The 26,863-nt window shown below is 43.8% G+C and overlaps 1 protein-coding gene across 1 annotated transcript in view; it reads left to right on the top strand.

The window, feature by feature from the left end:
* The window catches only part of SGMS1 (sphingomyelin synthase 1), a 96,994-nt gene that overhangs the window by 36,219 nt on the left and 33,912 nt on the right, over positions 1 to 26,863 (top strand). The gene's annotated exons all lie outside the window — the stretch shown is intronic.

Raw genomic sequence — 26,863 nt, 5'->3', positions numbered from 1 at the left:
AAACTTGCTGCTAAATGGATGATCTAATTTCCAGTGAATGCTGTGATCGTAAACATTACCCTGCATCACAGAAATTATTTGAAAACTGGTGTGTATTCCTCAAGCTGTCAGTTGTTTTTCAGCATCCTCGTTGTGCTCTTTCATCTTTAAATGCTTGTGCTGAAGCTCAAACTTACCTGTCAGCAGTTATGAGAATGTCTCTTCTCATCTCCAGCTGCTCCTTAATCATAGCCGTACCTGGCAGTTTAAAAGCTGTTTACAAAGGAGATAAGGCAAGTAGCGATGTTGTAGCTGTTATTTCTCTAAATGATTTTTCTCATACTCCAATAACATTTGGCATGAGGTTGTGTTTGTGCTTTGTGAGGGTGACAGCTTGCTCAGAGCCAACACGTGAGCTCTCTGCTCATGAGACCTAAGGAATATTGCTATGGGCAAGTCTGTCAAAGCAGAAGGGCAGCTCTGGCCTTAAATCACTGCTAGCTCTGAAGCATCACCTCCCAGTTAGGTTTCAGATTTGTTAGCAAGCTGTTAACATCATTGAGCTGTAGCCAGATTCTTTAAGTGCCATGACTTGCTCTGGTTTTAGAGCAATGGTTGCACAGGTAGATTGCATGCAGATGCTTAATCACAAATACTATAATCACAAAATTGCAAGTGGTACATGAAAATACACTGATTTTGTACCTATTCCCTTCAAGATTTTCCCAAAGCGCTCTGTCGAGAAAGATTTTTATAATAAATAGGCAGCTCCCTCATCAAATTTTAATAATGTTATCTACAGTGAATGCTATGTTAAAATTATGAAATAAAGGAGTATGCTGCAAGGATAAAGAGCTTAAAAAAAAATTGTGACTTTTACTTGGCTACCTTCTGTAGAATTTTATTTTACAGAATATATATATGGCAGTATTTTAACTCTGATTTACACAGCTGAAGCAGCCAGTATGAAAGTGAGCTAATATCTGTGTGTAGGGGGAAATACGTTGTGTACTCAGCTTCCCAACTCAAATGCACCACTGTTTGCATGCAGAATCGCCTAGCCAAAAGTCAAGGGGGGCAACAGCAGATAGTCATTATTTGTATTTCTCCACTGTAAAGCAGTGCCTTAATTAGGAAACTTTATTCTGAGCCTATTTCCCTTGTGCAATGAGTATTGCTGACGACTAATCCAGACCCAAATCAAAACTTCAGCTCTTAAATTAATGATTTCTCGGGTTGTCATCTTAAATTTCCAGGGGGAACCAAATGTAGATCATTTGGGTTGCTGCTGCAACTTGTTAATTTACAAGCTCCAGCGTTGATTGTATTGTGGCAAGGTGATGCCTGCAGCACTGTGAATTGGGCAGTCTTAAATCGGCGTAGTTTGGGTGCTGTGTAGTTTGGCGTTGTCTACGCTTGTCCTAAAAACGGTGTTTCATGAAAAATGCCTCCCTCTGAGCATGGTGTGAAGTACCGCTGCTGGCGGGGGACCAAGCTGTCAGCCTGTTGCTCCTCTAACATTATGCACCGCACATGTTGGGGTTAAGGTGAGGAAAGGGGAGCTCCTCTCTGCTGTTTCTAGCACATTGGTCAGTTTTCAGCTAATTTGCCCTCCTCTGGAGGGGAAAAACAAGCCATGGTATAGTTTTTACTGGATTTTCAGTTGTCATTTTGAGTCTCTGCAGCAGGAAGGCCCAACGGCCGAGATGAAAATGTGCGTCAAGCTGAGCTAGGAACAGAAAGAGTGCAGAGGAAGAATTTGGGATAAAGAGGGAGTTTCAAGGGGGAGTGGAGGGTGAGTAACACCCTGCCATCCGTTGCTTTTCTGTTCGTCGCTTTGGAGAAGCATTGCACATCATTTAATACCCACCTTGGCAAACTGTCTTAATACTCTTTTCCAGTCCCTCACACTCATTTGGCTTGATCTGACCTGGATGAGAAGGGGGCATTGGAGGAAGACGATGCTGACAGCCGTAATGTTCCTGTTCAGAAAGAGGCAGCATGAAAGCTTGCACCAAAAGATAGCCGTTAGGCATCAGTGAAACCTGAAATTCCAGGTGGAGTACCCAAGAAAGTCTGTTCCTGGACCTGTTGATTCTCTTTCTTCTCAAGGTGGAGCGCTGGATTCTCACTTGTGATTGAAAGGCCCATTATCATCACAAGCAAAATTAATGCCTCTTCCTGTCTATTCCAACCAGTATCCAAAACTGTACAGTAGGAGTACCTGGCAAGTTATCCCAAGGAAGAGCTTGATTTTTACCCCACAGCTCTGTAAGGGGTAAGTCTAAAGCCTTAGAAGATTGTTTCTTTAAATAAATTTACATAAACAGCAAATTTTCAGCTGTGTCCTGCCGCTTCTTGCTTGTGGAAGACGCAGCGTCCCTGCAAAAGTCACGCTAAATCTGAATTTCTTCCTCTGTGCATTTGTAATCCCATTGTTTGTCAGTACAATGCCCACCTAAGGATTTTTTTTTTTTTTTTAATGTTTCTGCGCCAAGTCTTTAGTTTTAGCTGGAAAATTCTTCTATTCAGCCAGTATCACCTTCTCTGTGGTAATTTGGGGTGGAGTGAAAATGGACACTTTAAAGCAAGTCTGTATTTTTCATGCTGTGTTAGAAGAAGTTTGAGGTGTTGCAAACTGGGGAGGGGGGGGAAGTACGTGTGCCGGGCAGGAGTTTCAGGATACAGCTCTGCCCCTTGGTGTAATGTGATTATTAATGAGGCAGAAAGTGTTAGGCGCTCTCTTTCCACATGGAAAGAGGAAATGAGCGTGTGTCCAGTGTAGGTGAGCTGGGGAATCTGGTATGTGGTACAAGGTCAATGAAGCTGTAGAGCAGCAATTGGTTACTAATAAAAATGCGTTTTGTGGTTTGGTTTTTTTTTTTTGTTGTTGTTGTTGTTGTTTTTTTTTCCCCTGTGTGCCTCAGTAGAGGTCATTTTGTTGGTACTGCATTGCAAAATAATAAATACAGGTGAGCAAAGTGTATGTGTGTGTATATATATTTTTAAAGCACAAGCAGCTTGAGACGCACATTCTACTTGTTTTATATTGAGTCCGTGGGCTCTGAATTCAGGCTTGCCCGCTCTGAATGCGAGATCCGTGTTCCCTTTTCCCCCCTGCCCCCTTTCCTCCCTGCTCTTTTGGCTTTGGCACAGGCTGGTGCATTTGCCTCTTCTTCTCCAGGCCTTGCTGTGATTAAGCTTTGGAAACAGCCATGGTGAGAGATTAAGAGATTACTGTACTTTCCAGTCCCTTTCCTATCTCTGAAACATAGTGTTTGTTCCTGCAACACTGGCACGATGCAAAAACATTGTTAGTTTTGGGTTTTTTTCTGCTTTTGGGAGACTTCCCCGCCCCCTGAATTTGGAGATCCATACACTGAAAATAGCTGTAAAGTCAAAGTAGTAAATGAATGAATGTTATTAGTGAAGGGGTAGAGAAACAAGCTACTAAAAAAAATAAATCTTTCTCCATGATTTCCTGTGTCTTGAATGCCAGCTGGCCCTCCATCTCCAAAAAGAACAACGTTCAGCCAAGGATGGTGAAGGTAATCAAAGGCATGGAGCAGCTGTTGTATAAAAGGAGGTAAATAAACTTTGACTCTTCAGTGTGGAGAAGAAATGATTGTGAGTGGAGGAAGTGAGAAGAGGAATGTTATGCAAAGTGTGAGCAGAGGATGACTGTACTCAGGCCCTCCCCATTCAAAAAAAAAAAATAATAGTGTGAAATAAAACAAGGAAGCAACAAGCTTAAACAAGGGAAAGTTTTTCTTTTGGTGGTGCAGAGTTATGCCACGGTATTCCCTGCTGCAGGATGTTGCTGAAAGGTGAGAAGTTCAAAGGAGGCTGGATAAAACTGAGCTATGGCTATTAAAGACAAGTATCTCCTGGCACAGGGAAGGGTTCTTAAAGCAGTGTTTTGAAGCAGGTAACACCATCTGTGTTAAACTTGGTGCAGACACGTGAAACTTCATTTTGTAAGTAGGTAATAAATAATGCTTTGCTATTTTCAAATGCCGTGTCGTATAGATGTGTGCTAACGCAGGGGCTACAAGTTGGAGTAGCAGATTAAATGTGGGATTTCTTGGCTGCTGTATTATTTGGTATTTTTGGTAGCTTATGGGAAACAGGCACATAGTAGCAAATGATTCAGGTGATTAAAAAGTTGGTGTTCAAGAGCAGATTATAGCAGCATTTGTCTTGGATAATTTGCCATGTTACTTTACCAAAGTTTTGCAATCTGGAGCTCATAGGGGAGTGCTAATAGCTGGGTAGGTTGGAGCGGCAGCTCGGCAGCTAGTGCCTGGGGTAATGATCAGGTTGCCTTGATGCACTGGAGGCAGACAGTCTTCAGTATTTCCCTACAAGCTCAATTTTTGACATGACGTAATGTTTGGGTAGAGCTGAAACTCTGGGATCACACCGTGGAAGTCACCACGGTGGTTTGGGAGGGTGAAGGTTTCTTACACTGTACATCGCTTTTTATTACGGAGGGGTGGTTTGCTTAGCTGGCGTATGAAAGGACCAAATTTCCCTGGAGGCTTTGGCGCTTGGCAGCGTGTGGGTGTTAGGAGGCTTTGGGAGGTGGAGGAGGATGGAGGTGGAATAATGTCCTTTGAATCAGAGCTGTTTTGACATGCCAGAAAGAAGTTGGCAGCTGTAAAACAAAGACGGGGGGTGGATATCAAACACTGAACTGCTCTACGATTTTGTGCAGAGAAGAAAGACTCAGAACAGGAGATGCTTAAAAATTTATACTGGACTAAGTGGGGTACAAATCAAAGTATAGGTAAGTGTGTGGTGGGGTCAGCTCATGCACTGCCCGTGAACACAGCAGCTTTGCAGCAGCGCACTGTGGAACAGCGATACCTTGAAAATTAAAAGAGAGTCTTTGGTTGAGTTGGCTTGATCTCAAGGCATGGATTTGGTGACCTGCATGATAACTTACCGAGTAAATTCCAAGTGATTTATGCCCCTTCTGATCCCTCTTGAACTCTGACTGCTCGCATCTATTGCTGTGAAGTGTCTCCTTCTGTATTTATGAGCAAGGTGGAAACTCCTGACCTGCTTTGCCTCTGAAAGGCAAGTGATAGTTCGCACTGAAGATAGCGAGGGCAGTATTTCTGAACATGCTTGGACTAAATTTACTGTGAGGAACTGAAAAAGTGTAGATGATGACTGTTGGAAGGGAAAGCATGTATTTATTGCACAGTGGCAATAGGTTTATAGGCAGATAGTTTGGTTTATAGATAAATATTGTTTGCCTGTATTTCCGTAGCCGTAAGCAGTTAACAAATTGGATTTAAAAGCCTAAACTTTGCTATAATCTAGAGACCTTTTACGTATTTTTTTTTCTATCCCATCTGCTGAGTTCTTCACTCATGGCTGAGATGTCACATGGCACCAAGAGAGCCAAGAGAAGTGACGCATCTTGGTATCCCATGGTAACTCTCCCTTTCCTTCGTTTTTAGCTCTTGCTTTGCTACCAGATAGAATAATCTGACTGTGGGATTCAATTTGCTTTGCTCACAAATAGGCAAAGGTTAGGATGTAGTGTTTTCACTCCCTAAACTACTTGCGCATGATAACCCAAACTGTCCTTTTAAAAAAAAAAACAAACAACAAAAAAACCAAAAAACCAAACCCAAAACAAACAAAAAAAACCCAGAAAAGCCCATATCAAAGCATACACAAACAACCTCCACTCCAAAACAAAACCAACACCCCCACCAAACCCAGAAAACTAGAAGGTCCCCGCCCTAATGTCTCAACACCCAGGAAGCATCGGTTGGGCTTTTTACTCTTTGCTTGCCATTGACAATGTTGAAGCTTGTCTGAGAAGTTTTTTGCAAGCCACAAGTAGATATCCTGCAAGCGTCTCTTGGGCTCAGAGGTAAAATTCTCACCGAAGCTAAATTTGCAATTCAGGTCTTACAGTTCGCACAGGCTTTGCTGCTGGAAACTTGTTAGGTGATGCTTTTTTTTTTTTTTTTTTTTTTCCCCCTCTCCTTTTTCTTCCCCCCTCCCAATGTTTTTTAACCTGTGATTGCTACATATGGTTACTGGCTGAGTCTTAATTAGAAATATCTGACATATCTCTTGGGAGAGCATATCTTTGCATTCAGATATGCTGATATTCTTTAGAAATCTTTTTTAAAAAATGTCACTTAAACATATTTTCTCTTCTATACCTAAATATCCACTGCTAACTTTATTGTCTTAAAGCAGTAGTGGTATGATTTGGTCAGCCTGAAGCTCAAGACTGCAAATACACTTGCAAATACACTTGTTCCTCACCTAATTTAGACAGTGGTTATGGTCTTTGCAGTTGTACATAAGAGACCTTGAACCTCCTTTTTCTTGCACGCTGTTTTCATACTCTTCTGGGCCCTTTTTCTAAGTGCCTTCAAGCACAGCTAGTAAAAATCCTGCTAAAGCAATGTAAGTCTGGCTAAACTTTGCCCTGCCAATTTGATTTTTTTTTTTTTTTTTTTTTTTTTTTTTTGCTTTAGGGTGGGGAAGAGCTTTCAGAAACCTGATTTATTCTTGGGGCGTGGTGGTGGTTTTGCTTACATGTAGTTCACATGTGCTGGAGGAGACTGTGGTGAAGTTTCGCAGCGTGGCAGGATTTGCTTTTGCCGTTGCCACAGCTACGAGCGAGCTTAAGGGGAGTTTTCAGAGTTAAGGTACCAGTGCACAGAGATGACTCATTTTGGTGTGTCCAACTGATTTTTGAATCAATTTTTGAATGAGAGAGGATGCAACCGTGATGTTTCTGTGTGGGGAGGCATAGAGACGTAGTTTTGAGCAATTTTTTGTTGGCTTGGATTTGGGGCGGTTGATGTGCATGTTTGCTTGTGATGGACTGCTGAACCGTTGTCTGATACACAACGTACATACAGGCATCTGGATATTTGGGCACATTGCAAGACTTCTCAGGTATGCATGGGCTCTGTCGTCTCTGTAGCTGTGCCAAATCAGGGTACGTGTCTGCTCTGAACAGGTATTTAGTATGAAGCACTGTTCTTGTTGTAATGGGACTGAATTGCATTCCGTTCCTTTTTTTTTTTATGTGCAGGGCGGCGTGGTAGCATGGGCTCTGTGTTTGCATCAGGAGTGCTGCATGGTTAAATCCAAACAATGGGCTGCTTGTGGCAACCCAAAGTGGTGGTGGAGGGGGGGGAAAAAAATCCCTCTTCTGTAATCGCAGGAAAAAAGCAAGCCTGTTTACAGCAGGAATCGGCAAGAGTTTATTAAGTCGTACTTGACTTTTTCCCCTGCATTTTCTGCCTAGATTATGATGATTTAAGCATAAATCGCTTAGGCAGAAAAAGCCCTTGGCCTGTCTTTTAGTTACTGATTGCAGTAGCTTTGACTTAGGGGTATAAAAAATTCTATACCTTTCTGAGGATGACAGTGTGTGTGAGAACTATTTTATTTTGAGAGTGCATTTGTGCATGTCTCTGAGCATATCTCCTGAGCAAATGCCTGCGTTTACAAAAGACTTCTAACAAGAAAGGTAAAACTAAGGATTCGCTCAGTAGAACCTGCTGGCAGTAGATTTTTAGCCCAGTCAGTACCAAAAAAATAGTCTATGTGTGTTTTTTGTTCTCTCATTTGGGTGATAGCGTTGACCTTGCAAATGCTATTTGGAAGTGGAGAGTTCAGGAGCCTTTCCCAAATGGGCCAGGCTTTCCTGGCAGTAGGGGAGAAGGAATCACGCTAAAGAAAAAGATCTGAGCTTCAGTGTGCCGAAGAAATGAAGAACAGCGTAATAAGAGTATGATGTGGCAAGCAGCGGCAATGTAAATAAGAACTATATGCAGCCAGTGCCTGTGTTGGAAACAAAAACAAGTGTCAAAGGAAACGTTAGGAGTTTAAAGTCCACAACTAAGTACTGTTGAAACAAATCATAGCAAGTTTGTCTTTGAGGACAGAAAATCATACCTACGTTGAGGGGCAGGCAGGTTAACATCCTTTGGAGATGGGAATATTTGTGTGGATGTGGGTTCGATGTCGGAGGATGGCTGCCCTATAACCAGGCGTTTGCCATTTTAATCATTTTAAGTAAGTGTGGAATATTTAATTGGCAGGTAAGATAATTGGATTATACCTTCATCTTGATAAGATTAAAAACTATCAGCCACCTTGCGAGCCAAGCTGCTGCTTTTTCCCCACGAAAGCCTCGCTTGTCTATGCCTTTCGCCCCCAGTGTTCCCTGCTGCTCACGCTTATCAGCCTTAGTTCATGACCTGCCTGCCATTGCTTTTGCATGCTAAACTGCTGACTCTTAGTCTGTCTTGAAATGGTTAACAATAAGCTATTTCCTCTATATTACCTTATGCAAACTACTACTATGCCACTGGTAGAAAGTCTTAGACCTGTTGTACAGAAACAAGGTGCTCACCTGAGCAAACCAGGGACTGCAGTGATGGTTAGAAGAGTTGGAGCTGGGGAGAGGAGAACTGTGATACGTGGCAAATGGAATTAGTACCGGTATCTTAAATTTAAGTGAGGAACTGAATCTGAGATGTTGTGAGCAGGTAGTACTTTTTTCCCCTCAACAAAAAGCAGTAACTTGTCACCGTAGGTAACGTAACTGGCATTGTGTCTAACGACCTTTTATTATTTTATTATTGTACTTCATTGGTAGTGTTGAGGTTTTGAATTACTATGTGAGAAAGTACTTTTGTATTGATGATATACTTAAATTTTTGCTGTGTTTTGAAGGTCTTTGTCTCCCATAGCTCTTTATTTTTGGAGCTATGTAGGTTTATGGTTAAAAAACAAAACAACAAGGGAGGGGGGGGGAACCCTCAAAACAAACCAAACTGTGTCCTCAGTAACCAAATTGCAGCTCTGACACAGAAAGAAGACAAGGTCTTATGCCAGCACAGATAGGAAATGAGGTCCTGAGGTGCTGTGCTCGGGCTGTGCTAACATCCTCTCTGCAGGGAGCATTGCCATGGTCTCTTCCCTTGTTTGGAAAATACTGTGTAGGAAACCCCCAGAGCAGTGGGGTCAGCTCTGTCAGCCCCAGCATTAGCATCTTGTGAGGTGGTTTCCTATGTAGTGCTGCTGTGGGTGCTGGGAGCAGCTGAGAAATTGGGAATAGTGGGGGGTGCCTTTGGGTTTTGAGATGTCCAAGTCACAGGTACCACTGTTATCTCGTTGGCCGGTCCTGTAGCTCTGCCTCGGTATCTCTGTGTTGTCGCTGTAGTTGAGTCTAGCTACAAAACGGTTGTGTAGAGATCCTGTAAGGATCTGCAGGCTCCCATAATTTGTATCCTGTCCCTGTGCACTGCTCAAAGCCTTGAAGGTAGCCAGGGAAGAGATGGTGCAGGGCACCCGGATTAGGCAGGCAGAGGGCTGCCGGCCACCTTTTGGAGTGGCGAGACAAGGAGAGGACTTCTTTGGACCCAGACAGACAGGGATGATTCCCCCCAGAGAACAGCCCCTTTTCTGAGCTGTAGATCAAGGCGAAAGGCAAGCTCTTGCACAGGGATCAGCTGCCATAGCTTTGCCTTCATGTGCACTCTGCAGACTTGCAATAAGGGAATTCAGCTTTTATTTTGGAAGGAAATGCATGTTCACATAGCAGGTAGAAAAAAAAGCAGTAGCAACTAGTATAACAGGGAGCATATCCAGCTTAAACTGAAGATTGTTGACTTCAGAAAGCATAGAAAGACACATCATTCAGCTTATGGGACTCCATCAGTCTGTGGTGAGCTTGTAGGGTGGAGAGGGAGGCCAAATTAAGGACATGTTACTTGGACTGATGATAATTTGGAAGAAGAGAAGACTATACTACAGGCAAGAGTGCTAGAGTTGAGACCCAGGAATATTCCTTCTCACTGCTTTTTTTGACCATGGTTGGCCAAGGAATAAAGGTAGGTGCTGACATGGTCTGAATTACTGGGGAAAGCCTTTTTGGCAACATCATGGTACTATCTACAAGTGAAGTTTATCCTTGCAAGCAGCTGCTTGCCCCAGGGGCTTGACCAACTTTGTTTTGTTTTCTGTTGGCCTCCTAACTGTCCGAAACACACCCTGGGGTGTCTGGGTTGCACCTAAGGTGCAGGGAAAATAAAAAGCACCACATCTGATGTCCAGTAGATCTGCGTCTGTGCTTCTACCTGGAGATGTTGGAGTACTTCTTGTCCCCATGGTGTGACCTCACGTACCAGCATGATGAGCATCTGCAGGTAATACCAGGTGCACAAAGAATTTGTCCTGAAGCCTCTGTTAAGTTTTTTATCGTCTATTCTGCTGGTAGAAGTGGAAGGAGTTGGGCCTGGGCAGGAAAATTTATTGTTGAACCATAATAGCGTGTCTGGTTTTGATGTGTGAAGATGCAATTAAGGCTTGAGAAGAAGTTTTTTGAGGGCTTCTGGAGAGTTTAGATGGATGAAACTGCTCTGCAGGGATTGACAGAGCCCATATGAGCCTGGAGATACTCAGAAAAGTTTATGCAGAGTGTACTGGCGTGGGGTACACCTGTATTCCTGGAGTCCCACACCCTTCAACACAGAAAGACAAAGAAATGGGGGTTTCTGCTCACCGCTATGGATTATAATATTGCTGAAGTATTTGTATTGGAAACTGTTAATTTCCCATGGGAATCCATGTCTCCTTCCGTTCTGTGAGGCTTGCCTTCTTGCACAGTCCAGTTTGGCGTTGTGGTGTAATTTAATGCTTCCAGTAAAAGAAGTTAAAACAGTGATTTAAAATATCAAATAAGTAAAAAAAAAAAAAAAAATTAAAATCCCTGAATCTCACAATGACCTTTGAAATAGCACAGGCAGGAGGGCATCCCTATGTGAATTATTTGGTCTCTTGGCTTTTGGTCTCTCTTTTTTTTTTTTTTAATTGGCCCTAAAAATGTCAAGAGGTTAAAATTAGAATGGCAACCACTAATAAACATTTACCAGTGAATTTTCTGCAGTCAGCTTTCATTTAGCCCTGGGAAACCATGGTCCATTTTCAGATGCTGGAGACAAACTGAGTAAGCACAGCTCCTCAGCATGGCACTGGGGCGCGCAGCACATCTTGTTAGGCTTTTGCTCTTTTCTTTGCCGTTTTATTTTAAAGAGGCATGATGGCTGTGGAAACTTGAATTTTTCTTTACTTTAGTGGTGTAGCAAATAAGATCTTTCGCTGTGTTTACAAATAGTCACGCTCTTAACAGCGAGAGCAACTAAGCAGTGCAGTGACTTACAGAGGCTTATAGTGAACATCTTGATATTGCAAGCAATTCATACGTAATGTAAGTCTTTTCTGCCAAAATCTTAAGTTTATAACATCATTGATCACAGAAAGTCCTGTAGCCTTTCTTACCAAGGAGAAAAAGCTACTGTGCCTGTCGTAGTCATGCTCTCCAGTTGCACGGTGTATTTAAGGAAGTAACACAGTAATTTTTGTCACTAGGTGAACGATCCAAAACTCTAGCGAGGTTCCTGTTTGGTGAGTCTATAGTGAAAAGGTTGGCTGTGCTATGTTGATTTTATGTTGTTTGTCATCCATGCACTCAGTGTTGGTATAAGGATGTTCCCTGGGCATGAGTGTATGCTTTTCTGATTTGGGACCACTTGGAAAACACATATTGGGGGGACAGGTTGTAGCTGCCTCAGCTGGAGCCTGGGCATCACGTATCTGCTGCTTTGGGGCAGGATGGAGTCCTGGCTCTCTTTTGACTGCTGTACTGTTTCCATAGGCACACACGAGAGGTATATATGTTTTGGGTGTGTTTTTTTTTCCTCGAGTATCCACAATACCCCTGAAACTTCAGCAAAAGGTTCATTATTCTACTAGCAGCAGCAACACAGGCTGCTTTGATGGGTGGATCTAACAAACAGGTAATGTGCTGGACATCCCAGTATCCCTGTTTGTTTTGCAGAGCGGCTGCCGTGTCGGAGTGCCAGATGCAGTCTGCTGATGTCTCATGCCTTGAGTTGTGACTATTGTAGAGGAGCTTCCCTATTCCCGTGGAAGGCAATTGGTTTTACAAGCAGGTCAGCATGTACAAAACCTTTCTGGCTGGACCCAAGTGTCAGCTTTAATCAGTAAATAGCCCCCAAACCTGCTGCACAGTAGTCCTTAGTAATAATCTGAGCTACTCTTTACCTAGCATGCCAAGAGTATCCAAAAGGTGAAACACAAATGTAGATAGATGCTCAGTGTTACCAGCCTTCAGGCGAGAAAATGTTTCCGTTCGTGAAGGCAGCCCGTGGCGGTATTACATATAAATAGCAGTCCCTTTCTGAGGCTTCTCCCCATTGCCTACGGCCTAAATTGGATGGCTTCCTAGCGGTGGTGGCTGCTAATGGTGAGATTAAGCGGCAGATTAATTGACTGGGAGTAACCAAGAGCAGTTTGATTATGGAGGACAACCTCTTCACTCTTAGGTCTTCACTCTTAGGTAGGGGAGGTGGAGTTTAGGGGTGCTGCCACTCCAGCTCCTTTTATGAGAAGCAAAATCCCCGATTTAATGAAATGCCAGTGCTGATCCTCATTATAAAGACAGAGTTGCTAAGGCTTTTATGGCAGTGAGGAGATGAGTTAGGCTGCAATTAGCAGCCTGTCTTTTCCCTTGCAAGTCCAGAGAGGATTCTGTGGTTATTTCTGTGTTTAGTTGGTTCTGCTTTATCGGTTTTAATTCAGTATGAAACAGTAGCTTATACTGCCCAAGAGAAAAGTACCATATAAATGGGGCGTCTTGTGTGCTAAGAGTGCTGCAAGTGTAAAGAAACTCCTTAGCCTCACTAAGAAGAGTTGCTTTGATGTTTTGAGATGCTGGTCTAATTTTCACGTTCACAGCTGCAGGACTTTTAAAGACAAAACTGTAGGTGAGCTGAGAATCTGAGCCCCTCTTAAGACCAGGAGATCAGTGCGGTGAAATTCTGTTGTTTCCGGGCTGTCTCTTTATGCATCTATTGCATTATACTAAAATGTGGCTTGGCAGCTAAACCTTCCCTGGCTCCAGTATTGCTTAGAGCAATAGACTCTACCAGAAAATGGACCTCTGAGCTAGCTTCAGAGCTGGTCCAGCTTGGGGCAGGGGCTGGACTAACTGACCCCAAGAAGTCCCTTGTGACCAGGGGCTCTCTGTGGTCTCAGCACTGGACTTGATGACACAAGGCTGACACTGAAAAACACCCATGACAAGAAGCCAGAATTGTGGATGGCCTTTAAATCCCTGTGAACACACATGTGGTGAGTCAGTTTAAAAAAATTGTAGTGTTGTCTTTTTTTTTTTTTTTTTTTTTTTTTGCTGGGTGAGGAGACCGTGAGTGCTCTGGCCAGAAATGTGACAGCTGGCATGGTAGATCTCAGTTGTGCTCTCCTTCTCCCTGCTCAGCCCCCAGCATGCTCGCTCTATTTGCAAAGAGAGGAAAAGGAGGAGGAGGTGTGCTAAACTGAGAACCAGTCAAGACAAACGCGCTGACTGTTGGATAGAAACATGTTCCATCTTGAGCTTTTGTACAAAAACCTGAATTCTGCACAGAGACTTCCCTGTTCCTGAACTTTTTTAGGGTGAAATCTTAGCAGATAGGATCAGTTTCATACTTCCCTCCGTTACTGACCCACTGGCCTCTTTTTGCCGGACCACCTCCAGCTGTGGGAACAGGGAATGTTGGGGATTTGAAGAAATTGCAACTTTAATTTATCTCGGCCTCAAAATCAAAATCTTTAGGACTTCTGTTCTCTTACAACAGCAAGAAGTAGATACCTGCCAAGTCAATGAAGGTTTTAGCTACTAAACCTAGAGAGTATCCATGTCTGACTTTTCTTGTCTTTTTTTATGAAAGAGGAGAATTAATATTATTATTATTTAGGGGTGACACAGAGCATTTGTGGGGCTGAAGGGTTTCTTAAAGCATTCATCAAAAAGTTGATGTTAAAAAAAAAAAAAAAAAAAAAGGGGGGGGGGGGCAAAATTTGAGGGAGGTGGAGACTGTAAAAGAGACTTTAGGAATCTGATGATACCAGGCAGTCTGATGAAACACCTCCAGACTGGTTTGTTCATGTTCCCAGTCTCTGACCCCCGTGTCACATTGAGAAAGCAGCACTTGAGCCAAACCATAGCAAAGGCGAGCTAGCAAGTACTGGGAACTGAATTTCAAGCTCAAGAGTGAGATATGGCATGTGTTAGTTGCCGCCTGCTGAGCTGGTGTGTGATTTGTCAACACAGTGACATTGTGGGTTTCTGCCATGGGTGGTACCTTAGGCAGGACTGACAGGCGGCTTCTTGAATTTTTCTTTATGATAAATGATATCTTGAGTGCACAAGTGAACTGGCAAAGTGATCACAGAATCACAGACTGTTTGAGGTTGGCAGGGACCTGTGGAGGTCATCTTGTCCAACCCACCCTGGTCAAGCAGGGTCACCTAGAGAGCTGGTTGTCCAGGACCACGTCCGGTCAGGTTTTGAATATCTCTAAGGGTGGAGACTCCGAAACCTCTCTGGGCAATCTGGTGCATTGTTCAATCACCCTCACAGTAAAACAGTTTTTTCTTATGGTCCAGCATGTTTCAGTTTGTGCCATCTTGTCCTGTCACTGGGCACCACTGAGAAGAGCTTGGCCCCTTCCTCTTTGCACCCTTCCATTAGGTATTTGTATATATGTTGATTAAAATGCCCCCTGAGCCTTCTCTTCTCCCAGCTGAATAGTCCCAGCTTTCTCAGCCTTTCCTCATGGGAGAGATGCTCCAGTCCCTTATCAACTTTGTGGCCCTCTGCTGGACTCTCTCCAGTGTGTCCCTGTCTCTTTTGCACTGAGGAGCCCAGAACTGAGCCTAGCAGTCAAGGCGTGGTCTCACCAGTGCTGAGCTGAGGGGAAGGATCACCTTACTCAACCTGCTGGCAACACTCCTCTTAATGTAGCCCAGGTTGCTGGTGGCCTTGTTTGCTGTGAGGGTGCTTTGCTGGCTCATGGTAGCTTGTTGACGTCCAGAACCACAAGTTCTTCTTTGCAAAGCTGCTCTCCAGTCTGTCAGCGCCCAGCCTGTACTGATGGTTGGGTTCATTCTTTCCCAGGTGAAGGACTTTCCCTTTCCTTTGTTTGCACACCATGAGGTTCCTGTCTGCCCTTTGCTTCAGCCTGTCAAAGTTCATCGAAGTGGCAACGTGACCATCTGGTATATCCCCTACTCCTCCCAGTTCTGTGTCATCAGCAAACTTGCTGAGGGTACTCTCTGCACATCATCCAGGTCATTAATAAAGAGGCCAAACAATTTTGGCTCTTGTATCAACGCATGGATAGACCACTAGTGTCTGGCCTTCAGCTGGACTTTGTGCCACTGATCATGACCCTCTGAGCCTGCCCGTTCAGCCAGTTTTCAGTCCACCTCCCTGCCCGCTTGGCTAGTCCATACTTTGCCAGATTGTCTGAGGATAAGAGGCAGTGTTGAAAGTCTTATAAAAGTCAAGACAGACAGCATCCTCTGCACTCCCCTCATCCACCAAGCCAGTTGTTTCATCATAGGATGAGGTCAGGCTGGTGAAGCATGATTTTCCTTCTTCATAAATCCATGCTGACTAATCCTGATCACTTTCTTGTCCTTCATGTGACTGGAAATGGTTTCCAGAATTAGCTGCTATTTCCCACGGATGAAGTGAGGCTGACAGACCTCTGGTTTCCCAGATCCATTTCCTTGCCCTTCTTGTAGACAAGAGTGACATTTGCTTTCTTCTGGTCATCAGGAACCATTCCTGGTTTCCATGACTATTCAAAGAAAATCGGGTGTGGCCTCACAATGACATCAGTCAGCTCTCTCAGCACTTGTGGGTCCATCCTGTCTGGTCCCATGGGCTGGTGTATGTCCAGTCTACTGTTCCCTAACTTGATCCTCTTCTACTAAGAGGGTTTTCCTTGCTCTGGACTTCCCCTGTGGTCTCAGGGGCCTGCAATTTTTGAAGGTTAGTCTTAAAGTTGCCATTCACATTTCTTGTCAGATTCAACTCCAGATGGGCTTTGGCTCTCTTAACCTCATTCCTACATGATCAGCGTTCCCAGATTCCTCCTGGGTCACCAGCCCCTGCTACTGCACTTTCTTTGCGCTTGGGTTTGGTCAGGAGCTCCTTGTTCCTCCGTGTAGGCTTCTTGCCACCTCAGGTTGATTACCTGCTTGTTGGGATGGACCATTCTTCAGCTTGCAGGTGGTGGTGATCCTTTACTATCAACCAGCTCTTCTGCACCCCTCTTCTTTCCAAGGCTGTATCCCATGGGATTCTTCAAGCACATCCCTGAAGATACTAAAGTGTGCTCTCCTGAAGTCCAGGGCTGTGATGCAAACTTTTTCCTCCAGCTCCTTTGTCTCAGGGTCCTGAACTCCACCATCTCATGGTCACTGCAGCCAGGGATGCCCCAGCCTTCACATCCCTGACCAGTTCTTGTTTGCAAGTAGGAGGTCTAGCAGAATATCTCTCCTTGTTGGCTTCTTGATCACCTGTTAGGAAATTGCCGTTGTCATCAGTGCACTCCAGAAATCTCCGTAATTGCTTCTGCTGTGCTGTGTTGTCCCTCCAGCAGATATCAGGGTGGTGAAAGGTCCCCATGAGCACCCATCCTATTCTTTGTAAAGAGTCAGCGTGCATGCAGATGCTCATCTAGTTGTGTGAATTACCCTACCACATCTCCATGATTGCAGAGGCTGTAGCCCTGCAAGTGCAGGCACAGCTCCTGCCCATTCCCAGTGGTGGAAGGGTGCTACAGAGAGGCACCTAAGGGTGCAGTGTTCCCAGGGCATGACAGCTTTCCCCATAACGCCCCACAGCTGCTTCCATATCTGTGTACGCACCTTCAAGGTGTGTGAGTGAAGCTGGCTTTCCTGCAGCTTAGTTGAACGTGCAAAAACGTGTGTGAGCTGCCAGGTTGGCAGCCTTTGCTGAGCAGAAATGGCACGTCTTCTGGCAAAAGCCAGAAATATGGGAGAAACTCCCTATTGTTGGATGGATGTAATATTTATTTTGGGTCGTTCGGCCTGGCTTTAATGTCTGAGTCAACGTTGTGCATGTAGCTTTAGGAAAACAAAGACTTTATTTCTGTCTCATATTCTCCCTATTTACGTCTTTCCTAATGTAACTGAATATCTACAGAAGGGCTGTATTTCTTTCTCCTTCTCTGGTGTGTGTCTATATATATACCCTGTGACGTTGCAGGAGTGTTTGCTTTGGAAGAAATCTCTCCATCTGAGCCAAACCGAAACCAAATGTGCAAGATAAAGTTCCTTTCTTCTCCTCTTAGCGACAAGGGGGGCCTGAAGAGTGATAGAAAATTATCACCTGGGAAGAACAGGAAGCCTGGGAAGGTAAAGAGCCTTCTCTTCAACTAATTCAGTGAAAAACACTCCCCCCCCCCCCCCCCCCCCTCCTTGAAACCCTGACATTTAATTACGGGGTTGTATTTGGGGGTGGAGATGTTAAACACTGGGGCAGTATTTTAGGAAGGACCTGTGAAACAAGTCGATGAAAGTCTTTAGGCTTGGAGACAATGGTTCTTTAATAATCCAGCAAGACTTTCTCATCCCATGCAAAGCAGCAGCACTCAGGGATAGCTTGTCCTCCCTCACACCCATTTGAGAGGTGCTGCAGCAAACTTAAAATTGCAGTGGTTTGCACAGGTGATGGAGAGAGGCTTTTTCTCCCCCCCCCCCCCCCCCCCCCCCAATATTGTTATTGCACTATGGAAGTGATTTCATTATAGTAAAACTGAATTTCAACTTGTCTTTGTCTTTCTAAGCAATTCGGAACGCTGGCTTCTCAGAAACTTCCCCAGGCTTTTCCATTTTTATTGTGCTCAGTCTAAATCTAAAACAATAAATGGGGATGAAAGCGCAAAAAGGTACAGACTGAATAGTCTGTATTGTGCTGGTAGGATAGCTTGCAAAATAGGGCCCTCTACTTTTGGTTTAAGTACGGGTTTTCTGAGATCTGAAGCTGCATTTGCTACTTTTTTTCTGCTTGTGAGCTGTAGGGAGACACAGAAATTAACACTTTGAGGCCTGAGGTTTTCCAAACACGTAGTGTGAAGCCAAGAGTGTTTGAGCACTGTATTTTTGCAGAAATGCCAGTCACCAAGCAAACGTAACGGTACTGTATAAATGAACAGAGCAAGAAAGCAAGTTCACCTCCTTAGAAAGCTCAAATACTTACCTTTACCCTCTTGTACTCCCTATTAGATATTTTAAACTCCTTGCGGAATTGCATTTTTGGGAACTGTAATTGCAGGGTTAAAACCTCTGACAGTGATTTTTGAAACACAATATTTAACAGTTGGTGGAAGGTCTGAGGAAATACTGTTCTGGACTAGTCCTCTTTGGTGTGGGTGGGGAAGAAACTGATCTTACTCTAGGAAATCGTAGCACGCAGCACGATAATATCCAAGTAATGTCATCCTTTGGGAGTAGTTAAGAAAGATCTTTAGAAAGAAATGGGCCGTTCCTTTGACTCAAGTTTCCAAGAGGATGATGATGTCCCCGGTTTGACACACACACCTACCCCACCCAGCTCATGCAAAATCATCTCCGGTTATTTCTGGCTTTGTATAATCCACCAGGAATAACTGAGAGCGGGGTTTATCGAGCAGAATGATTCCCCTCATCTATGCTTTGATCATACAGGGACTTGCAGGATCAATACTGAGTTCCGAATGGCGTGGTGGTCTTCTGTGTGGGTTTTGAAAAGCTCACAGAATCACAGAATGGTTTAGGTTGGAAGGGACCTTAAAGATCACCTGGTTCCAACCCCTCTGCCATGGGCAGCTACACCTCCCACTAGACCAGGTTGCCCCATCCAACCTGGCCTCGAACACCACCAGGGATGTGTAGATGTGCGTAGGGTTCCTGTTGCGACTGGTGTCGAGAACAGAAATGCAAGTGTAAACACAGTAAATACCAGCCAAAATATATTTGATGAATGCCAGGGGAAACATGCTTGGCCATGGCTTGATTTAGCAAATGCTGCTCTGTGTATGCTATAGTGTAGTATATTTACCTTATAAATACACTTTTTTACTATTGAGAGAACAAATTTCTGTGATAAGGCTACATATAGGCTGTGGATGCATACGTGGTCATTAAAACTAACCATAGCAATAGGAAGTGAGTTGAAATGAAATCTGCTGCTGACTTGCAAATCAAATTTATGTGTGTTGATCCTTCTAAAAGTACGTCACTCCTAAAGAGATTTAGAAATTGGTACTCATCAAGCCTCATCCGATGAGGATGGGTGCCGCGCTTAGGCAGAACTCAAAATGTGCCGGAAAATAGAGGCTTCCACTTCTGCCTGGGGTGCACAATGCCTCTTATGGTCAAAGCGTTGAGGCTTGGCTTTGGTGAGAGCGGAATGAAATTTTTTCGGGTCCCTGTTCAGGTTAGTGCTCAGCATTGTGGTCAAAGAGACAAATCTGGGTGCTTGTGGCAAAGTTTACATATCAGAAATGTCATGAACTGGGTTCTTGGTAGATGCTGAATTTTTTGGGGTGATACCTGTGTTAGTAAGCACAGTTTTAATGGTCCTGGTGGAAGACCATGTGGTCATTTTTAATGCTGATGCTTGTACTTCCTACAGAACTGATGCTTGTACTTCCTACAGTACAAGCTATTCAAGTACTGTTGGACCAGAGGAAATGACTGCCCAGTCTGAGGAAGGGAAAAACCCATAAATTAATAAAAGGTTCCATCTTTAATCACGCAAATTGAAGTAGAAGGTAGTGCTTGTGCTTCGTCATTTTTGACCTAATGGAATCTCTAATAATTTTTCCGTGTTTGTACCTTGCATCCTGTGATCGTACCCTTTGCTTCTGCAGCTCAAGCGACGCTTCCCGTGGGAAGCATTACACGCTTGCCCCATGGGCCAGCCAAGTCTCCTCGGCCTGGAGCACAAAGCCTGTGCTAAGCAGCGAGCACTTTGGTCTTTGTCCTTTCTTCTTTCTTATATGCATCGCAGCGGTCAAAGTTATAAAAAAAAAAAAAAAAGGTCTAACAGGCCAGCACCTGAAAACAGGGACTGGGAATGTTTTTATCACGCTTTGATCATTGGTAGAGATATAAGCACAGTTAGATTTTGAGTTACACCAAAACCAGCCCATGCCGGTGGTGGCATTGCTGTATGTTCCCTCTTTTTTTGGGAGGAGCGTAAAGGTATATAAACACACTTCCCCAGTAAGCCCTTTGAGCCTTTAGTGATTAATGGCTTGGGCTTCCTGAGCGTGATTATTTCTTCTTTACTGCTCTGAATCCATCTGGTCACCCTTTGAACCCAGGTAAGCTTGTGGTGCTCACTGAGTGAAGGAAGTCGCAAGAAGAGGATGAGTGTTGCGATGACGGGATCGCACGGCTCACCCGTGTGTAAAGCAGTGACAACGTCGCCTGCACCAACACAGGATATAGGGAATACAACACTCTGCGCTCCTCACAAATAGCTCCTTATCACTTCTGTTGTGTTGTTCCCTCTGCCCTTGGGATGCAGGAAGTAGATATTTGAAGCCCTAATTTGCAGTATTAATCCACATCATGCTTATTAATGAGTAAGGCATTCGATAGGTGGTTATGTGTGAGTCGGTGCTGTTTAACCTGTGAATATTTACTTTCAGTTATGTAAGAAAAAAAAAAAAAAGGGGAGCCAGAGGCAGGGATTAATCTATAACTGACTTGTGTTTCATCTTCAGAGACTTTGAGCGGGGTAAGCATCATTCTGGGTCTGCTACCTGGGTGTGAGAGAGGTGGTGTTCATTGCGTGAACGGCAGGTGTAGGTCATATGTTTGGGATAATTAACCATCCTGCTGAGGTGCCACAAAAATACACTGCAAATTAAGGAGTTGGATTTCTCTCTAGTTTGTGTTCTGTGCGACTCTGACTGCGTGCAAACAAATACTCAGGATGTGGAGACTGGGTTAGTTTAACAGGAAAAAGCCCCCTCCACACCAAGGAGCCCCATTGTTGACCTCTAGCAAAACACGATCCTCTATTAACTCTTGCTTTGTTTTTTTTTTTTTTTTTTGTTGGGTTTTTGTTGTTTTGGTGTTTTTATGCTAATTTTGCTTGTAGTGGAAAGTATTGGCTCCTTTTACGTCTTTCAGGTTAGTAAGAAACTCCTTTGAAGAGCAAGAGAGAGCATCAGCAAGAGCATGAAGTTGATATTTGCAGCAGGCTGCAGTGCTGCTGCTGAAGAGTAGAGGAAATGGGAGGAAATAGCAAAGTCTCTCATGCCGTTGCCCCTCCTTGCCACAGCCATCAGCATTAGTACCATTTCAAACCTCGCTGTTTTAACACAGGGATTGCTGGGCAGGATTACAAGCAGGCAGTGCCATGTAGTAATGAAATGTGCGTTTGGTATAAACCCTTTTTTTTTTTTTTTCTTAAAGGAAAAGCATTTGCCTTGCGGTGCTCTGCATAAGCCCAAGTATGGACATTTTGGCTCGGTTTATGCATAATAAATTAGTGACTTGCTATATCCAGCCAGCCATACTTAAGTGAAGCGAGGGTATTTTCCTGAAAGGTTCTTGATTGCTCCTGCTGCTGCCATCCATCACTACATGCCGTGTTTTTCAAAGGCTTTAAAGAAGCCAGGGGATGTGATACATGCCAAACTACTGGTATGCAAAACCAGCAGCGTTGTAGCAAGATGTGGGGCAAATAACAAAGGAATTAATTCTTTGATGGAAAAATCAATGGTGCTACTGGTCTGTGTTCCACTACAGTGTTTGGTGAGGAAACGATCCGTTGCATACCTGTAAGCAGAGGCCTTCGGGTTGAAATTTTGGGTTTGGAAGAAATACAACCGACATTCTTAGGCGGTGACTTCTTTAGCCAGAGGATTTTGCCACACCTGGGTAATGAGATGTCTTGGAGGAAAAAATAAGTGGATAAGAGAACAGGAGTGGCATTTCATGAGCTGGGAGTGCTGTAGCTGGATGCGGGATGCAGCCACATGTGAATAATGCCCTGCCGTGTGAAAAATGTCCTTCTAGTCGAGATGGTGAGTTTGAAAAGGGTGTCTTGTTTCTGTTTTTCCCTTTGGAAAGCTTCACTCTTTTGGGTTGAAATGGGACTGCAGTGGTATTAAACACTTGCTGTGAACTGGGTATCTGATTGCACACCTCCTGTATGAAAGCGAATTGCAGTAACGCAGTGTGCCACCTTGTTTTTCTCTGCTCTTGCCTCTGGAGAGGAGCTGGGCATTAGACTCTGCAGAGAGACCCCAGCTTCTAATGGCAGAGCCGTCGCTGAGAAAATCCAAGTGTTTCTCCGATGATCTAAAGGGCAGCCGTGGTGTTTAACCAGGAATAGCAGAAGGATATACACCCCCTGCAGCCCAGGGAAGCCCACATGATGAACGAAAGCACCGATTTTTATCCATTTACAAAGATGATGCCAGTTAAAGAAGAACTCCAGAGATTTAAGCTACCTGCATGGCTTGGACAACACAAGTGGCACGGAGGCTGGCTTCATCGGCTACATCGTGGCAGATCCTCCAGTGGGGGTCCCACTGGTGTTTCTGCCATCCTTTTTACAGGTTTCAGTTGCAGTGAGCGCATGGGGATGCACGTGTGTGTGTGTGTGTGATCCCGCAGAGCTGTCACAAGGTGGTGGAGTCCCATGACCGCACGCAGGGTGAGGTGCAGAAAGGGAGTGAACTGGGAGCTGCCCAGGAACAGGTCAGCCAGCCAAAGCATTGGGAGATTGCAAAACCGATGCGAGGTCAAAGTACAAACACGTGTTCAAATACAACAGCACAACATATTTCTTAATTCACTTCTGAAGGAGGAGCGGGGGATATTTTCAGCTGAGTTTCCAGAAAACACTGGTTTGCTGTCAGGTTGGGTGACCGTCCTCTTTGCAAGAGATTTAAAATACGCCTTTGTTCTTGCACACATCCTCAAGCAAGCGATGCTGAAATTAGCTTCTTTGTTGGAGGAAAGATTTTTGTTTGGGTAACTCGGTTCAACTTAAAAGCAGGTTGAGCTTTTTATAGGAAAAGAGAAGTGTGGTTTCCTCCGGACATTACTCCATGAGTCACACGTTATATGACACAGCATTCCTCTCTGGAAACTTAATTGCTGGAGCTGATGAAGTACATCAGTACTCCAGAACCACCCTTTGTGTTTCATACACCTAAACACTTAACCTGGCATTTCTGGAAGTTATTTTAATAAATACTTCATAGATTTTTGAAATCAACCTTTTAATGTTTCTAGTATATATCAGAACCCCATTCAGGTAAATTTAATGACATTTTTTCAGTTTCAAAAGCAACTGTCTGTTCTTAACAGCCTTGCATGTAAGAAGTTTTGTAACGGCTGTTAGTGCTGTGGTACAGATGTAATGATAAAAAATATTGTTATATATGTAATAATGAAGTTTCGGGTTATTTCTCAATAGGAAAGATGATAGATTGGGGGATCCACTGTGTTCTTTTTTTTTTTTTTTTTTTTTTGCTACTGGTCTGTTCAAAATAATGTGTGATATCAAATAGGAATATACACGTTAGTTGGTTGAAAAGCCTCAGAAGACAGGGTGGAGCAGTGATGGCCAGAACAGGTTTGTTTTAGTGATGAGCTTTTTTGCATTTTTAATAAAAAGCACTTCACTTCTGGATCATAAAGCAGATGTGCTGAAAGGGCTGTGCCAAAGCTGTTCAGAACTTAGCAATGATGTCCTCGATTTTGTGTTTTCTTTACAAAGACATTTCAGCTTAAGAAAAGCGGTTAAGAAAAACCACCCAGCTTGGAGCTGGAAGAAAGAATAAGCTTGATATAAATAATAAGCAACAGGATTTGTTGCATTCACAGCATCTCTGGAGAGATCTGCATTACGGCTTGTACAGTGAGTTTGCTTTAAACTGGGTCACTTGTTTTGGGGGATGAAAGTGCTGAAAGAGTCATAAGCAGCAATTTTAAGTGGCATGGGTTGTTTAGCGTATTGTGATGCTAAATGCGAAGTAGAGGGTTTGATGCTGGCAGCAAACAGTCGTTCAGTGCAATAGCCAATACTTCCTTTCAAATGAGCAGGTAGTCACATTGTAGTTAAGACCAAATAGCTTCGCTCTGAGGAAGAACGGGCTATATGTTTTAGAACAATTTAAAAAAAAATTGTCCTCGAGCTGTTGTTGGATCCTGTAGCACATTTTTTCTGCTGTATCGGTGACCAGAGTCAGGTTACTTAATACCCCCCACCCCCCAAAAAAAGAAAAATTCTTAAAAGGTTTTTGGGATATGTGTTGTGGCTGTATGGATTTATATTGCTCGTGTGAAGCAATATGAATATATTCTATCTGGTAGGTGTTGATCCTAGAAATCAGTAATTAGTCTTTGAACTCGTGCCTGCTTTTGTGCTGGTAGTCGTCCTTGGTAGCCAGCAAGCCACATGCCTCCCTGATGAGTCCTGGAAAAATGCTTCCTGAAAAGGCAAGCATGTAGTTCCTTCATTAAAGCCTTGAATTGGAAGGAGAGCTGCTTACTAACTTGAGGAGAGAGAGAAAAATGCATCACTTTAAAAATTGTCACCTATTTCATGACGTCTCCAGAGATGGGAGAAGCTAAAGCTACTCTGTATCAGTTGCTTTTAAACTTTATTTTCATTTATTTCTTCTTATCTCTGGCTCAGGCTTCCTTCCTCTTGTTACACCAGAACCTTTTGACATCTTTATGCTTTTTATTTCTTGGCCATGCCCACAGCTCACTTGGAGGTAGTGTCATTTGCTGTTTTACTTCATCTGGGTTGCTGTGCCTGGGGCCTTGGGCTTGAGTTTGCTTGGTGGTATGATTTTTAGCTGTCATGGCAAAGCCGACCTTTCCCAGCAAGACTTTTGGAAGGATGCTGTCTTGCCAGTGCACGTGGTTCTTGAATTACCAAGAAACATCAGCACTGAAGCTCGATGGTAGCTATTTCTCTTATGTGCCAGCAGTTCAACCTCAAATCTAGTGTTGTGTCACATAGCTCGTGTCCTGACCGGGAGAGAAGCAAACGGGTCAGCACTCAGTGGCCATCTCCCTTCTTCAGGCATTTTTGTGGTGATTGTCATCCTCATGTTGAAGCACGATGTGGGAAGGTGGAGATGAAGCAGAGCAACAGCCACTTATCTGAGAGCAGTACTCCTAGATGTTCAATCCTATAGAAAGAAAATGATGTAATCGGTTCAGGCTGTCCTCTGTTTTAGCCCTTAGGCTAAATATGTCCTGGCTGAAGTGTGTAGGAGAGGAAAAAAAAACCCCACCACCCTTTGCAAGTGCTTTCAAAAAGTTTATTCAGTATGTTTCTTTTTATTTGTTTAGGGCTTTACAGGGTATTAAGTTGTATCTGTCTGGACACATGCAATATTTAAATGCATAATGATTAAACATGTTGAAAAGGTGTTCCCAAAGCTTGCTTTTAATTACCTGTAATACTCGTCAAGCTGTCGTCTCTTCTCCCTTCTGGCCTCACCTCACTCGTGGGAAAACAGGGCTGGCTTCCTTATGTGCCTTGAGGTCACTGAACCCATACAGTCGTGGATCACTGGGGGGGGGGGGGAAATGCAAAGATAAGATCTGCTGGAGTAATAGAAGAGCATTTTTGTCAAATATGAGTGCATTTGTTGTCAGAAGTGAGTTGTTACGAGGCACCATGCCTGAAAGTGTTCAAGGCCGGGTTGGCCGGGGCTTGGAGCAACCTGGTCTAGTGGGTGGTGTCCCTGCCCAGGGTAGGGGGGGTTGGAATTTGATGATCTTCGAGGTCCTTTCCAGCCTAAACCATTCTACAGTTCCATGATTAAGTTGGCCTCTCTCTTCACCAGGTGACTTCTGCTGTCCCAGGGGGTGTGTATTGGCCCAAAGTAGACAGGAATGTCATCCACGTAACAAGGAATCTGTGGTCTATAGTGTGTCTTCTAATTAATCCTTTGATTCTTCACATATATGCTCAATGTGAGGAATTTACAGAATTGGTACATATTGAATTACATCTAAGAAATCTTTAGATAATGAATAATTACCAGTTCTACTCCAGAATCCCTCCTAGAAAGTGGGAAGAGGTCGGGCAGATGCATCTGTTGAGTGTTATGGAGCTGTTGTTACTAAGACACTGCTGGGGAAAAAGGCACAGGGAGCTCACTAGTGGCTCGTGTTAATCCACACTCCCCATCTCTCCTCCGATTTTTAAATAAAATGGACTGACTTGGACTTGACTCTCTGGTCTGCTGGAGGTGCAGCTTAACTGTTAAAAACCTTCATAAAAGAGCAATGAAAAAGGAAATCTGATGGTTGGTTCACTTGAGCCGAGGTCTGCCGGCTCCCATATTAATGATGACCTGCAGGAAAAGGTGAATGAGCCTATGTGTTTTTTAATTCTTAAATTAGGGAAAAAGTTATTTGAGAAAGGGACAAGTAGGGCCATTTAAGCAAAGTGCTTTTTTTTTTTTTTTGTTGTTGCTCTTTAAAACAAAAGACTTTTGAAGATTAATTTACAGGCAGGGGGATTGGCTGGGCTCGCTGACGCAGTAAGGTGCTTTCTGTGTTCTCTTTGAATTGGTGATTGCAGACATACAACTTAATGTTCAGAGTCCTTCAGCAAAACTTCCCTACCCCTCTCCTCACCAGTATTTGAAGGTTCGAGATAAACCCGGGGCATTTTTTGGCTTATGGACTTTGTGGAGGAGCTGATCGTGAACACGTTGTTGCATTTGATACCTGGCTGTCTATATGTGTCGGGAACAAGGACTGGTGGGTCATGCCCAGGGGCATGCATCTATTAGAAAAACCCAAACCAGCTACTCCTTAAAAATACTCATCTTCCATATGACGAGATTAGTATGGAGGGATTTCTGTGTGCGGCTTCTGAAAATACTTTTGCCACACTGTATTTCTTTGATAGGGCTCTGCAGATTCCTAAGCATTACTGGCAGCA

Source organism: Vanellus vanellus (assembly GCF_965231255.1).
Source record: "Vanellus vanellus genome assembly, chromosome: 7".
Classification (NCBI taxonomy): domain Eukaryota; kingdom Metazoa; phylum Chordata; class Aves; order Charadriiformes; family Charadriidae; genus Vanellus; species Vanellus vanellus.
Note: the sequence above shows the minus strand (reverse complement) of the source record. Positions and strands in the feature narration are given on the sequence as shown.